Source organism: Aptenodytes forsteri, unplaced genomic scaffold (genome assembly GCF_000699145.1).
Source record: "Aptenodytes forsteri isolate BGI_AS27 unplaced genomic scaffold, ASM69914v1 Scaffold694, whole genome shotgun sequence".
Lineage (NCBI taxonomy): Eukaryota > Metazoa > Chordata > Aves > Sphenisciformes > Spheniscidae > Aptenodytes > Aptenodytes forsteri.
Window position 1 is genome coordinate 44,523 of NW_008795733.1, and position 14,605 is coordinate 59,127.

Sequence of the window (14,605 nt, forward strand, 5' to 3'; positions counted from 1 at the left end):
CTTTTTTTGAGAAGATAAACAGGGACCTATTACTTCTTATTGCTCTTTCCCTTCATCTGGTTGTTCATCTGTCATCCACACTTTCAAATCCCCTATTACAATTCCCTCTGTCATAACGTTGTTTCTGGCCTGTTTTATCTGTTCCCCTTAGATGTTTTGTCCAAAAGGGAGTTGGTTCCATAAGCAAGAGTTGGAGTCTATTTCCCAAACACACTTCTGCTGCTTTTGCTCAATGATGTTTAGCAATTCTGCAAGAAGCCTTTTGGTAACATCCAAATTAATTTTGTCCTTCAAATCTGGTCCATTCCTGACTAAAGAAAACTGCATCTCTTTTCACACTTACTTCCCAACCTACAGCATGTCTCTGCTAACTGTCTGCTAATATTCCTCTGTTCCTCTTCCTCCAGAAAACCTTTGTGAATCTTTGTGCCTGGCCTCAGCTTCTTTTTCTCCAGTGTGCTTTCTTTTCCTGACGCCATGTAGCTCAACAGTCACCTTTTAATGACATGTTACTCCAAATCTGACCTCTTCTTCCTCTCCCCCTTAACTTTCAACCTGACACCTAACTTTCATCTGCAAGCTGAAGCACATAAACTTTAAAAAGCAACCTGGTTACACCCTAGAAATGTTTAGATTAAATCACCATAAGCTTCATAAGTAACTGACTCTGAAGAAATTCAGTGTTTAAACTATGGTTTACTGTCAATCTGTGATGACATTTCATGTATACTCCTACAGGAGTCTGTCATGCATCCAACTCTACAAAACTGTTTTACTAGCACCTTGTATGCTACTGTAATGCACACAAAATCTTAGCTGATGCCAAACTGGGACAGGGAAAAAGGGAAGCTTTTTGGAATTCAAAAGAACCTTGAAAATTTGGGAGGGAGAGTCTGAAATAAGACAAAATTTCATAATGACACATTCAAAAAGGTAGAGTCAGGAAGGTCAGAGCAAATATAACAGAGCAAGATGGGGAAATAAATGAGTGAGCAGTACTGCAGAAAATATCTGGGGTTATAGCAGTTCACAGACTGTGAGATGCCACCTTCAAAAAAAGGAAAATCTCATTCTAGGGTATATTATTGGAAGGGTTGTATGCAAGACAAGGGAGGTAATTATTCTGCTCTACTTGTTACTAGCGAGAGCTTGGTTCCTGCTTTGGGCACAGCATTTAAAGAAGCATGGACATAGAGACTATCCAACAGAGTGAGAAAAATAAGGTTTTTCAAAACCCATGATCTTTAAAGAAGAATTGTTTAGGTGATAAAAAAGGACATTGAGGGAAGGGGAGAAGAGTCTTCCAGTTTACCAAAGGTTATTACAACAAAGACAGAGATCAATTGTTCTCAGTATCTTCTGGAGGAGGGCAAGAAGTAATCTACTTAATTTGCAGCAAAGAGGATTTAGGTTACACACTAGAAAAAACTTGCTGCTATAAGGATAGTTAAGCTCTAGAACAGGCTATCTGGAGAGGTAGTAGGATCCCTTCAATAAGAAGTTTTAAGAACAATTTTGGCTGATGTGTCAGGGATAGGAGCTGCATGTATTTAACGTTTCAAGTGAGGTGGAAGACCATTTGGTCACCTCGTGCATCTCTGATGTAATTTTACCACTGCATCTACACATATTCTATATGTAATCATACTGGACCAGGTTGTGCATCTGACCTCACACTAATGAGCAACTTGATTGCAGAGTTAGCAGGAATTCTTGTGAGGGGCTTGCTAAAGTGTTTGGTAAATGATAACATTGAGTATACTCCAGCCACCTTTGATATAATTGGCTATTTACACACATGCTGACAAGGATCATTAGCAGCACTATTTGATGACAGTGTTTCATTATGAACCAGAAAAGAATATGAAAGGAAATTATTACAGGGCAGATCCTGCTAGAGCAGTCTATGACTTTGTCAACAGGTTGCTACAGTATTTTTGACACTGGAATTCTCTAACTTCCAAAATTCTTGTGTGTCAAGTAATACCCACAAAGAGTACATCACACCTATATTTTGAAGTGCAGTGTTTTCACATACGTGAATTTCAATCTATTGATTTTTATCTATAAAGGTCAGTTGTTTGTGTCTTGTTTACCTTGGAAATCCTCTTTATCCCCACATGACACTAAGTGAATTCTTAGTTACTGAGCTGCTTTGACACATAACAACCTTTTCAAATGGGAGGAAACTGTTAGCCCGATTTTTCTTTTGGTGACCTGCACGTTGAATTCGCCTCCTTCCTAGATATGACAAGACTCAGTGTTAGTCTCTCAACATGTAATGTGGTTAGTGGGTTTTATTACACTGAGCTTAGGAGCTTTAAGATTTACAGAGGAATAAGGAATTTTCTAGATTTTCAAGGACACTAAGTTTGCTGCACTTTTATGTTTCAAAAAAAATTTTAAAAGTGTCTAGCGGTCCAAGGCAGGTGCTTTGAATAAATTAAATTTAAATAAACAGATACATAATCTGCTTATACTGAGCTGTGATAGTGACTCTGTCATCTTTAATCTTCATAATCTTTCACTTGCCCATTTGTGGGACTTTTATTGTGTAATGCCAGTAGCAAGCAGAGTTGTTAGAATTTAAAAAAAAAAATATATATTGCATGTTTTATTTCCCAAGGAGTAATAACTGCTTCAACAGCTTCTTTCAAAACCCCAGTTCTCACTTCTGTGCATTGCAGGTCCCTTATTTTAACAAGCAACCGGCGATGCACACAGCAAGGTGAGAGAACTGTACTTCCAACTAACACATGATCTTGCAACCACAAGGCATAAGTTGGGAGATAAAAGGCAAGAAATAACGTCTGCCAAATATTATTACAATGCAAGAAAAGATTGTCCATGCAGACTTAATCAGACAGCTACTTATCATAAGACACATCTGTCAAAAAAAAAAAAAAAGAAACAACCACCCCAAATCCCAAGAACTACAAAGCAAAGCAGTCTGAACAGAAGGTGCACAGGAGATCCCAGAACAACAGGCTGGCCTAAACATAAGCCAGCTCAATTGCTGCAGTAATTAATGACTGAGGAGCTCAGAAGTTTATCTATTGAACTCCATTGTTTTAGGCTTGCGAAGTCTATCCCATCAGGTGCTCTCAGAGACCTCAGGTACCTAGTAGGAGCAAATCAAAGTGCTTTTTCCCTACCACTGTAACAAAAACAATCCTGATAGCACAAAGACCACCAGCAAGTACAAGCTGTTTTTAAACAGTTTTAGGAGGGTCTGTGCTTTGCTCTGGGTCTAGATAAGAAAGGATTCCTTTTAAATGCTGGACTAGCCAGTTAACTGACTGCCAGTCCCTTTATTACATCAAGGAACAACCACTTTGTTCCAATCCAAAAGTTTTCAGCTTTCACCTAGTATTTGAAGTTATTCATTCAGAGAAAAAACAGCAGCAGCAGCTCAGGAATAACAATGGGACAGGTTGGGATGTGTGCTCTTCATTCTCTTCCATAATGATAGGACTGAGTTCCATTGTATTTGTATGATAGGACTAGGAGTACACACTAAGGTCTGCACAGGCCATGATGGATCTACCTCATGAGCCTTGGGAAGGGCAGACTGGGACGCTAGGCTTCAGGAGCTGGAGTTGTTCAGAGAATCCAAAGGCACACTACTAGCCTGGTGACAGAGAGGGAAAGAGAAGGGGGCAGAAAATGTTCTGACAGTATTTGTAGTCTTTCATTAGCTGTACCTTCATGTGATGTTTACCATAATTTAGATTTTAAGCCAAAGAAGGCATATTGCATCATGTTCCCAAGTTGTACAACAGGTCAGGGAGATGGTAATGGAGCTGGAATATATGCAAAAGGAGTGTAACTTTTTTCATTGAGTCAGCAACACACAGCTGGTGTAAACCACCTGTGTTTGCTCCATGCTTTTAATCTGTCTGCAATCTGTAGAAGAATACATCCCTAGAGTCTTTCCTAGTCCTTGAATTCAAACAGCTGTCACTTTAAATTTATTTCTTGCCTTGTCTGGAAGCTATTTCAGTGCAAATGCAAGCACACATGCTCTGAGCAAGGCTCCTAAGAGCAGCTGGCATGACAGGTACACTCCTACATATGTGTATTATCTTCTTTCAACAGGCTAGAAGCTGGTGCCAAATATTTTCCTTTTTAATATATATTTTTTGTTAATCCATGGCCTGTTGCAGTGTTCCTTTTTCCCCCACTGCTTCCCAAATCATCCCCTGTGGCATAAAGCATTGGCTACAGCAGCTTAGTAGAGTTTAAGGTGGTACTGGGCTCACAGCAGCCAAAAGATCCTGGGGAAGGAGTAGCACAAGGACCTATGCTGGGGATGAGACCTATTACAGGTCTCCTCCACCGCAGTTTTTCATGTCTGCATCTCTTGATCTCCAGTCTGTTCAGTCAGCAATCGCTTTTCAATCATGAGAAAATGAAATCTCTTAGACTCAGGAGTCACACTGCCCCATTTCTGGCTTTCTCATTGCTCCCTGAAGTCGTTGTAGTTTCCTGCCTCCCCTTATAGTGCAGATAATTACCCCTACAACCACTTCTCCAGCACTGTCTCTTTCTGTGCCTATTTGTCCTATATTATGAGCTAGTGACCTCTAGAAGAGCCCAAATTTCATTCCATTAGTCATTCTCTCCCTTTACCCAGTATAAGTTACATTGCCATCATACCTTGCTCCCCAGAATAATAACCTATTAACCTTTTCATCAACACAGAAACCTGCATTCCTCCTACGCTCAAACAATACTCCGATGGGATCCAAACTGGGGGTGGGGAGGCTGGGAACACCAATTTAAGCAGAAAAAAAAGGAAAAAATTTGCATAACATTCACTCTGGACTTATTCATAACTAATCGATATCTACTTGACACCAAAAACTAGATTGCTTGGAGAAGATTAAGAATAGCAAACAAGAGTAATCTTGCAGGGCTTTCTTAGTCTGTCTAAACCAAGATTTTAGTAGCTTCTCCTGTGAAGAGACAGAAGAGGAACTTCTGGCTAGACAAGCTTCCAGGAGCAGACATCTCTAATAGCCAAAGGGTGAGATTTCCCTGTCAAAACGGAGATGGTTGTGGTGCAGACTGTTACCTTGGAGCTCATTGTCTGGGCTCTCTTTACAAAGAGACAGAAATAGGCCTTTCAAGGGTCACCTCGTCTCACTCAAAGATACGACAAATGACTAGAATTTCAGAAGAGTTTATTTCCCTCCACTGAATATGAAAGGAGACTCAAAGATTAGGTCAGATGCAGATATCTATGCTGCAGACTTCTCAGATTGGGTGAGATGAGTCTAAATCTTGCCCATGCATTTCCCATTTGTCCTATGTAACATGAAATAAATAAATACTAGATATAGTATTAAATATTAGATATCTGATTCCTTCACTACTGAGAATAAAATTCCTTAGTAGACCCCTTACCATGTTGCAACTGAGTACAACTGTACTAATTAGGGAAACAGACTGCTGTGATGGGAGCGTTTAGAAGACAGATAAACAAGGGCAGCTTTAAACTCTAAAATCGACCCTACTTGACTTGCCTGATACTAACAATACACATAGCTAATGTTTGTTGGTACTTATTATTAATAGCCATCACCACATATTCAAATAAGTTATTTTAACAATCTTATTCTAAATTAGCTGTAAATGTACAATACCATGGAGAGGGTGCCATATAGTCAGGGCCAAGGGCTCCTGTCCTTGATGATCTCAGTCCATGAGGTGAAGGTGATCAGCTTTGAGAAAGGGAAAGTGGGAATCAGAGGGGAAAATTCTTTCTCCACAACCCCTACATTCAATGTTTTCTCCTTTTATAAGCATTTCAGTTTCTAGACAGTTCTTAGCCATTCACTTGTGCACTGCAGCCTGCTGGGGGTGGGGTGTGTGTGTTTCTTTCCCAGGCTGCTACATGTGTGTTGGCCTGTTGCTTGTTTTTTGTTTTATGCTGGGATATTTTTTTTTGGTGGTTTTTTTTTTTCTTTTTTAATCTCTTGATAAGCTGCTGTTGTTGCTACCCCCCTGCCACCTTACAACAAAAGCAGTCTTTTCCCCGCTTTCCAGGGTGTGCCTCTTTAATCACCAGTGGCTGATCACCAATGACCAACTCATTGCTGACTCACAGTTCTGGGGGCTCTGTTTCAATACATGCCCATATTTGCAAGGCCTTCACTGCTATCCTATATTTAAATTCTGTATATAGCTAAAGACACTAGTTCAAGCTTGAGTTCACACATAAAGTTCTTGCAACAAGCTGCTAACACACCTAACAGGCAGGGACTAGAGTCTGGCACAGTTAGTATAAAGCCCGAGACCTGTTCCTAGCAATGGCAATACTGCTTTTACTAGGACACCAGGTACAAAAATGTTTATACACTGTTTGATAGTTTTGCAATATGAGTGTGCTCATGTTTGAATTCAAAACAAGCTGGTATTAATTATGTCCTGCTTATGGAGCTCCTACTTCCAGGGGTGCAGCAGGCCTCTGATTTGGCTACAGCCACCTTCAAGCCCAGAATTTTTGAAAGCTTCATCTTCTCTAGAAAGAGCAACCAGCCTCAAATGCCTTGTCCAAAAATACAAGTACTTGTTACACTAATGAAGAAACAGTAGCCTTATTTACAATTTACATGACTTCATCTTTCAAGCTACTCTGTTTGAATTAGTGGTTTACTCTATTTGGTTTTCAGCGAGGCTTTTATGTTTGTGGTTTTTTTTTTTTACGGGCATAAAAACTTAAAAGGTGATTTAAATTTCACATATTTGAAAACAAAGGATTTTCTTTCAGAATGAGTATTCAGAAATAGCCAAGGTTTCTTACCTGGTGCTGGTCAGAAAAAAGAGCTCAAAAGGCAGTGTTCAGACTCCAGACCAACGTCCAGCTATGTAAGGGCCCATCTTAGAAAGGCCCTCCTAAAATTTTTCACAGTGAGAGAAAACAACTGATTTCTTGAACGAAATAACTTCTGCATAACGAGGACTGTAACCAACACCAAATACTACTTGAAACTTTTTTCTGCAGTACAGAGCTGGTTAACTTCTGCATAACGAGGACCATAACCAACACCAAATACTACCTGAAACTTTTTTCTGCAGTACAGAGCTGGTGCTCTGTTGGTAACCATTTCCCGATTCTAACGCAACACTGAATTGTCTACTTCATCTTGTGACTTCATGTAACTCTTCAGCACTTCTCCGATGTGGTTTTTTAAAAGTATTTTCTTAAATTCAGAACTTATCATCGCTGTCTTGGAACAGAGTACCACTTTTTAAAACATCAAAAGCTATCTGGAAAACCCTTGTCCTGTGTCTCTCTTCCCTTTTTGGTATCTTCAGTAAATTTGTCAGAGCATGGGTGATCAGGACAGCCTTATTTGTAACCAACGAATCTCGGTCAGAGTTTTAAGCAATTTCTTGAGACATTCATTGCATGACTTTAGCCAGTTAAGTAGATGGTTACTTGATCTGAAGTACACACACACACCCCCTTCTGAAAAAGGGAAAAGAAAAAGGACTTTGATCCTTTAAAAGAGCATCTGCAAGTGATAATTCACTTCTAAAAAGCACTCAGAAGAGTTGCCCTCCAGGAATGCTGTTTTTCTTTGTTGACTGTAGAGGCAGACCAGTCAAGTGGCTTTGAATAAACTTGTGGCATTGAATAAACAGAAAAGCAGCTTTGAGTAACTATTCCACTTTAAGACGTCTACAATTGGAAAGAAGAAACCCAGCCTTTCACGAAGTCACACTTCTATAATTATTTTTAACTATAGGAACTACCAGATCGTTTTTAACTGCTTACCATACCTATCTAATATCTAGTCTCTTTTTGAGGCAGAAGTACTACCAGATTTTGAAGGAACAATCAGTTTGAGATTACACAGAAACAAAATTCTTCCTTCTTTTTTGAAAGAACCATTACCTGCGAAAACCACAGACAGCTTGGTGGCTTTATTATTCTTAAAACCGAAGATTCTCTCATTTCCTCTTTCACCTCAGACTCTGTTACGCCATTTAGAGAAGGGAACAAGCAATTCTGTATCTTTTATAGGTTGAATCAAACCGGACGTTTCTTAGCCTAACTGAAGCATTTTAACTAATTGGTATCAATTCAAAGCACACGTTGTTCAGCTGTTTGTCCCACTGTGTTTGCAGTTATCCTCCCGGCCCACGTGCTTTTTGATGTCGTGTGTTTTCTCTGCAATATTGCTACCACACTTAAGGAGAATAAGCAAAAGTAAACGATTCATTTTCTTTAGATCTAAGATTCTTTAAGTTCAGGTGAAAGCACTTTCTTCTTTTAAATTCTCTTTTTTCCCCTAGGCAAAATACAGACTTCAAATGCAAAAATACTTCTTCCTTGTTGCAGTCGAGAGCTGCTACTTGCCAAAAAGCAAGAGCAAAGGTGGAGATACACCTCCAGCTCACTCCTTGTCTCGCAGCATGAAAGGCACAGCCAGTTTAGGACTGAGATCGCAAGGTGAGGTCTGAGAGTGGCTGATGCTCTAGAGATAGATTCAGTCCAAACCCTTCCTGAAATCATGGCCTTCTCTGACACTGCCAGTCCGGAATGATAACTAGGGAGTTGAATATCACTGGATAAATTTTATTTTCTTCCTTCTCTCTCTTCCAAACAGTGATTTCAGAACATAAATGATTACAAGCACTTGTGTCTTATAAGAGGAGCAAACAAATTAATGTGACTCATTTATTCACTGGAAAAAAGGGGGGAAGAGGAAGGAAGATATTTAAGCATCTTCCTAATATTTAATACTACAGCAACCCCCCCATTCCAACACTTAACAATAAATTAGGAGTTTAGCCTTGTCGCACAGCAAATAAGGAGGCAGGCTTACGTGCACACAGATTTACCCGAAGGATCCACAGCTGACAGCACACATCAGCTCTACAGAAAAAGTCATCACTGGGCAAAAGTGAATTAAAAAAAGGCAGAAAGGACAGAAAAGGAAAGCTCTCCTAGCAACTGAAAGAGTATCTCCTCCAATGCAACAAAGAAACGCCAAATACTTTTCCAACTGCCACAATATGGCTTCATCAGGCCCCACTCAGTCTCCCCATTGTCACTGTTCAGGCTAATAGTGTTGATTGGAGCAGGCTTTGATGAGGTCCAGCGCTAATTGCCCATTAGGCTTTGTGCTGCCCATCACTGGGTAATGTTTATTAGTTGTTTAAATGACTGCTGCCTCCTATTGTTATCTACTGAGCAATGTGGTCCCTAGCAGTTTTAGATTCAAGCTACAAAGCAGGAGGTGGAAAAGGAAAGCCAATTAACCCATCAGTGTCCCATCACAAATCCAACCTATCAGACCTAACAGGTATTTAGAGTGCGCTAGTGCAAGGCCCTGAGGGTTAGAGGACTTCGGGTGCAAAGGTGAAGGCGCTGTCCCAGAGCCTAGGGGAGACTGCAGGCTTGAAAGACAGACTGCAGGGATATAAAGGAAAGGCTTCAGGATTGCAAATATCAGGAAGTTCACATTACAGAGGTGAAAGCACTGTGAGCAAATCTTTGCTATCCTTGCCTATTTTGGAGGATATCGATGTTTGAAGTTCAACCTCCCACTAGTAGAACTACAAACAGGTATTTTGTGGCCCAGGACAGTCTTTCTCATTAGAGGATGTCTTACCTGTTCACTCATCTTTCAATTTTTAAGTGTTAGAAGTAGATCTTCACAAGCTTGAAAAATCATTCTCCCAGGATTCAAAAATCTAACAAGGAACTTCAAATTCATAGCCAAAAATTGGTATCCTACACAGAAATAATAAAATTTGAGCTGTAAGTACTTAAGACGTGGAACCTCCAAACACTATTCAGTAGGTATTTTTTTCTTTCTTTTTTTGTGACCAAATTATTCTTTTACATTTTTGTTAAAAGCATTTTTTTCAATTCCCCTATCCTCAGGGTTTTGACATGGAATAAACTTCTTTCCTAGTCTGAAATATATTAAGCCGTGCATTAAAAGAAGCTCAGCTGCCCGTTAAATGCCAGAATCTTTTGTAAAATAATGTATTATCTTCTAAAAAATTACATGAGTGAGAAGTGCATTAGATAAAGCATTAAAGGATCGAATTTTAAAGTCACAAAATGAAGAAACTAGGTTAGTAAAATACATAAGATTTCTAACCTGAATCAAAACAATAAGCCCAGCTGAACAATTCTTTTGCTCTCAATGGTATTCGATTTCCAGATCAGCTGTTTTGGACCAAAAAAAAAAAAAAATCATTAAATGTGTGTAAAATCATTAAATGTGTATAAAATTGTGTTTCATTGTTCAGGATGGGTTCTCACACACAATACACCCTGGCAGTGTATGCTCAGTGGGACTACCAGATATTTTCCAACAGTGCTGGACTTCTTAAGCAGGCAACTACCTAAAATTGCCAGTTCTGGACCATTTCTCTAACAGCAGTATGCCCGTGCAGCCGCTCGTGCGCTCATTTCTTTGTAGGATCTGGCGTGGTCATTGCCCGCAGCAGAAACATACAAAGAACAAACGCTTTGTTATTAACATTGCTCGGGTGGAAAAGAAATAGTGCCTGTTAATGCCTCGAGTCTACGTGTGCCTTTTCTTAGCCATATTCATAGTGAGTTACAGTGATCTTATATTAGCAGAAAAAAAAAAAAAGCAGTGATATGATCACAGTGACCTTGCTGGACATATTTGAGGAAGAAGCCCATCCATGCAACCGTAGCAGAAAATGTCTTGGACTGACTAAGGAAAGCAGTGTATGTAATAATGCGCTGTTTTCAAAACATGCCAGCAAAGGCAAACTTGCTCCCAGCTTTTATCGTGGCATGTTATATTTCATTACTGTTAAAAGCTAGAGACTGATGAAAGACCTTGTGCCATTTGCCCACTGCATGATCAAATTCCTATTTTATTTTTGTTATTTCATGCTTGTCCTCGGCATACAGAAGATGATCTTGACAGCATGTCTATATTTTGAAGGGGTTGTCCTAAGTCACCAGCGAGGCAGAGAAATGTGAACTGCCACATCTCAAAGAGCTGAAAATGGTGAAATGAAACATTCATAGTTCAAAAATCGATATCTTTAACTCTTTCATTTCTCTTCACATTTACAGAAATGCTCCCTTATCTACAACTCCCACATCTTTTCATGTGTCAAAAGCTCCAATTCTTCTGTAATAATTTTTGACACTTTCTATGAGACTATTTTCTGAGAATAGGACAATCAGGGCTCTTGAGAAAAAAAGGAAAAGCGTGTCATGTATGTAATTCCATATTAAAGCAAACAGTTCAGAAGAACTGTACTGATTATGTGAGCAATTGAAAATGAAACCACTGCAAAATTTCTAGTCTTTGGGGGGACTGGGGGAATGAGATACGTGAAAGTAGGATTTAGGACTAATTTGCAGCAGCATGTACATGGCTTTGACAATTAGATTTGTGACATTTCCCTACCTCCACTAAACTGCATTTGGCAGAGGCATTATACTGAATATCACACTTCATTGTGGCCTGGGTAAAACAATTCATTAGAATCCTAGCTTCAATACACCGACCGTCTATGTAAGGGTAACTATTCATGAGATAAGAAACAAGCCCTGAGAAGCTGAGAAGCTGTGAGCGCTTTGTTCTACAGAGCCTTGGAGGGGATGAGAAGTCAAAAATGACTGTAAGAAATGAGAACATTTCTAGACAGGTTTCTAATGTGCATGGATTTTCACTAGTGATTGTTATTTTATTAAAGTATTGGCCAAGAAGCTTCACCTGAAATGGTTGTTCTACTATGTTAAGTATAAAATAAACCTCTGCTGTGATAAGATGACAGTCAAAACAGACGAAACCCTACGAAGTGCAACAAGTATCTGTTTACATGCGTTTACATTTTTGTATGTGTAAGTGAACTTGGAGCTGATGGCAGGTGAGATGGATATCTTCATTCAAGAACAATACAAGAATTGGCTCAGGTCCCTTCAGTGATTGATTATTTTAACACCTCTTGGAACTCTGGAGAGGGACCAGTGAAAGAGGCCAAATGGCAAGAGCTAGAAAATTACAGGGCAAAGGGCCTGAAATTTGTGCCAGGAAAAATTAAGGAAAGACTGGTACGGTATGCAAACAGTAAAGATTAAAACTATGGTTTTAGGAAAAATGGGTCTTGTAAAATAGATGTAATAAATTTTTTTAATGGATCATTGGCCTGATTTATAAAGAAAACTGTGCCAAGAAAAAACCTGATCAATTTGTGTGCCTTAGTTTTACACAACAGTGATCATATATAATAAAGTTTTAAACTGGCTATTAAATGTCTTACCACAGATAGAATGCAGCAATTAAGTGTAAATCTTTCTCTGGGATCTTCTGTGCATCTCCAGGGGATTTCTTCTTCACCAAATGCTGCTAAATTAATAATGTAGAAGATATAAAATTATTTAAGGAAAAACATGCAGATGGCCCATACTATTAGAATAGAAAATGAGACGCTTATGTCAGTTATTCAGACTAACCTAAACTGGTTTGGGAGGTGGAGAGTGACTGAGACGCATACACTTTACCGCATCCAAAGGCATTATCTTATATGATCAAGAATGTAGGTCATGTGTCTGACTAGAGGAATCATATCCGTAACAGCCATGTATCGAAAAGGGCTTTGGACCAGTCAGCAAACCAGTTCCATTGGGAGCTTATACTCAATATGTCAGCTAGATTGTCCCTGGATGTATGAGTGTTGCCCACGCGTGCCAGGGAGGGATTGGGACACTGGTCGATGGAGGTTGGGGATGTTTGCCTTCTTGGTCTGTGTCAGCTCTTGGCCACTCAACTTTACAAGTGGCTAAAAACCTGTGAGCCAGCAGTTGCCAGGAAGGGAGGTACATGGCTTTTCAAAACATTTTAAACAGTTTTCTGAAACAGAGCTTAGGGTAGGTGGGTGGGTTGGAGAGCAGAAGGGAAGCTGACATGATAGGCTTGGACAGAAAACATTTGGACAGTCTTCATTTTGAAGGTGTGTCTGGACATAGGCACAAATCCAGCCTTGCCGAACTTGCCCAGTTCTGCATTTTAAAACAAGTTTTTGGAGGAGGCTAGGGGAGCTGGACTAGGGCAGGAGGAGGTAGTGCATGGTTTTCACCACCAAATTCTTTTATTTGTTTTGGCAGTGTATAGAAAATACAGGAAGATATAATCTCCCCCATGCATTTAAAAGGGACATAGGACTTGTGGTTGAGCTAACTTATCAGAGGAGAGGAACGGCAGCCCTGACCTCACCCAGCTGCACCAACATGAAAAGGCCTTGGGAGCTTTCAGGATGAGCTCGAGTAAATCATTATTTGCCATGTGGGTGGGTGAGCATCAGGGCATCTGTCCCATTTACCACCATAATCCCACCATCGATCGGCAGCATGTATGGATTTTGTAGCCAGCCCTATGCCTTTACACAGAGCAGCCCAAAGCCCACTGGCACCTACAGTCAACAATATAGATATGTATGGTGGAGCATACACATGACCTTGCAGAGTGAGGTCAGGGAGCATGGACAAGAGCCTCTGGGGTTAAGAGTTTTTAGTACATATCGCTGTGCTGGGGAGGGACAAGACTTAGCATAACATAATGATTTTCCAGAGTCTACCCTGTGGGGGTATGCAGCCGTCCTGTAAGTGTTCATTGCACAGCGTACCATCTGGGCTGCACATGCTTACACCTGCAGTTTGCCTGTGACCTACTTATTATTTTATACAGCCACACGATTCTGGTAGGCACTGTGGCAGTGAGTGCTTCAGCACAAAACTTACTTGCTGTAGAGGTTTCACTTTGTAAGTTAATCAATGCAGAACTAACTGCACCATCAACATTGATCGGGTTGTGAAGGCTTTGGCATTATAGCACTGCAATGTCCTGTTACTTCCAGGTTGCTTTGCATTAGCCTGTGTGCATACTGATGAATGCCAGCACCTACGTAACTTGGCTGGACAGGTTCACGGGGGAGCCCAGCAGTGCACAATAAGGCCCTAAGCAAAGATACTTGACAGGAGTTTTAACTTTTTCTTAGGTACAAACAACTGGAGCAATATAACTCACAGGTCAGCGTTTCCTGCCCTCAGCCAAACAGCATATTTGACAGCTTTGCAGATGATACGGGCTGTCCATTTGTAAAAGCTTGCTTGACCCAGGGGCCATTAGCAAGATCTATAGGTGGAATAGCCCCTCCTTCTGACTGAAAGTAAGTGCATTTAGTGCCCTGGGTTGACCTGTCACACTTTGAATCTCTGGTATCTTCTGATGTTGTGGAAAAATTCACCCACATAACACTCCCATTACCGTCTGTCTCCTTGCTTGTGCTGCCAGCCAGAATCTGACCCTATGTGGCCAGCTGAGACCTCCCCTTGTGTGTGCGAAGGGAGCCTGAAGATAAAATAAAACTGGTTTCACCTTTTTGTGCCATTTACTCCCTGAGAACAGAGGGAGGTATTTGCGCCTGCCAGTTCTCAGTGGAGTCACCCTTCAGGGTAAGATGCAGCTTATCCTCAGGATTGCATTTATATTGCAACTGCACTGAAGTAGATTAACAAGAGATTGTTACATGTGGCTTTGGAAAGATCAAGGTAGCTTTTGTGGCGCTTGGTGGCAGCTTAAATTCA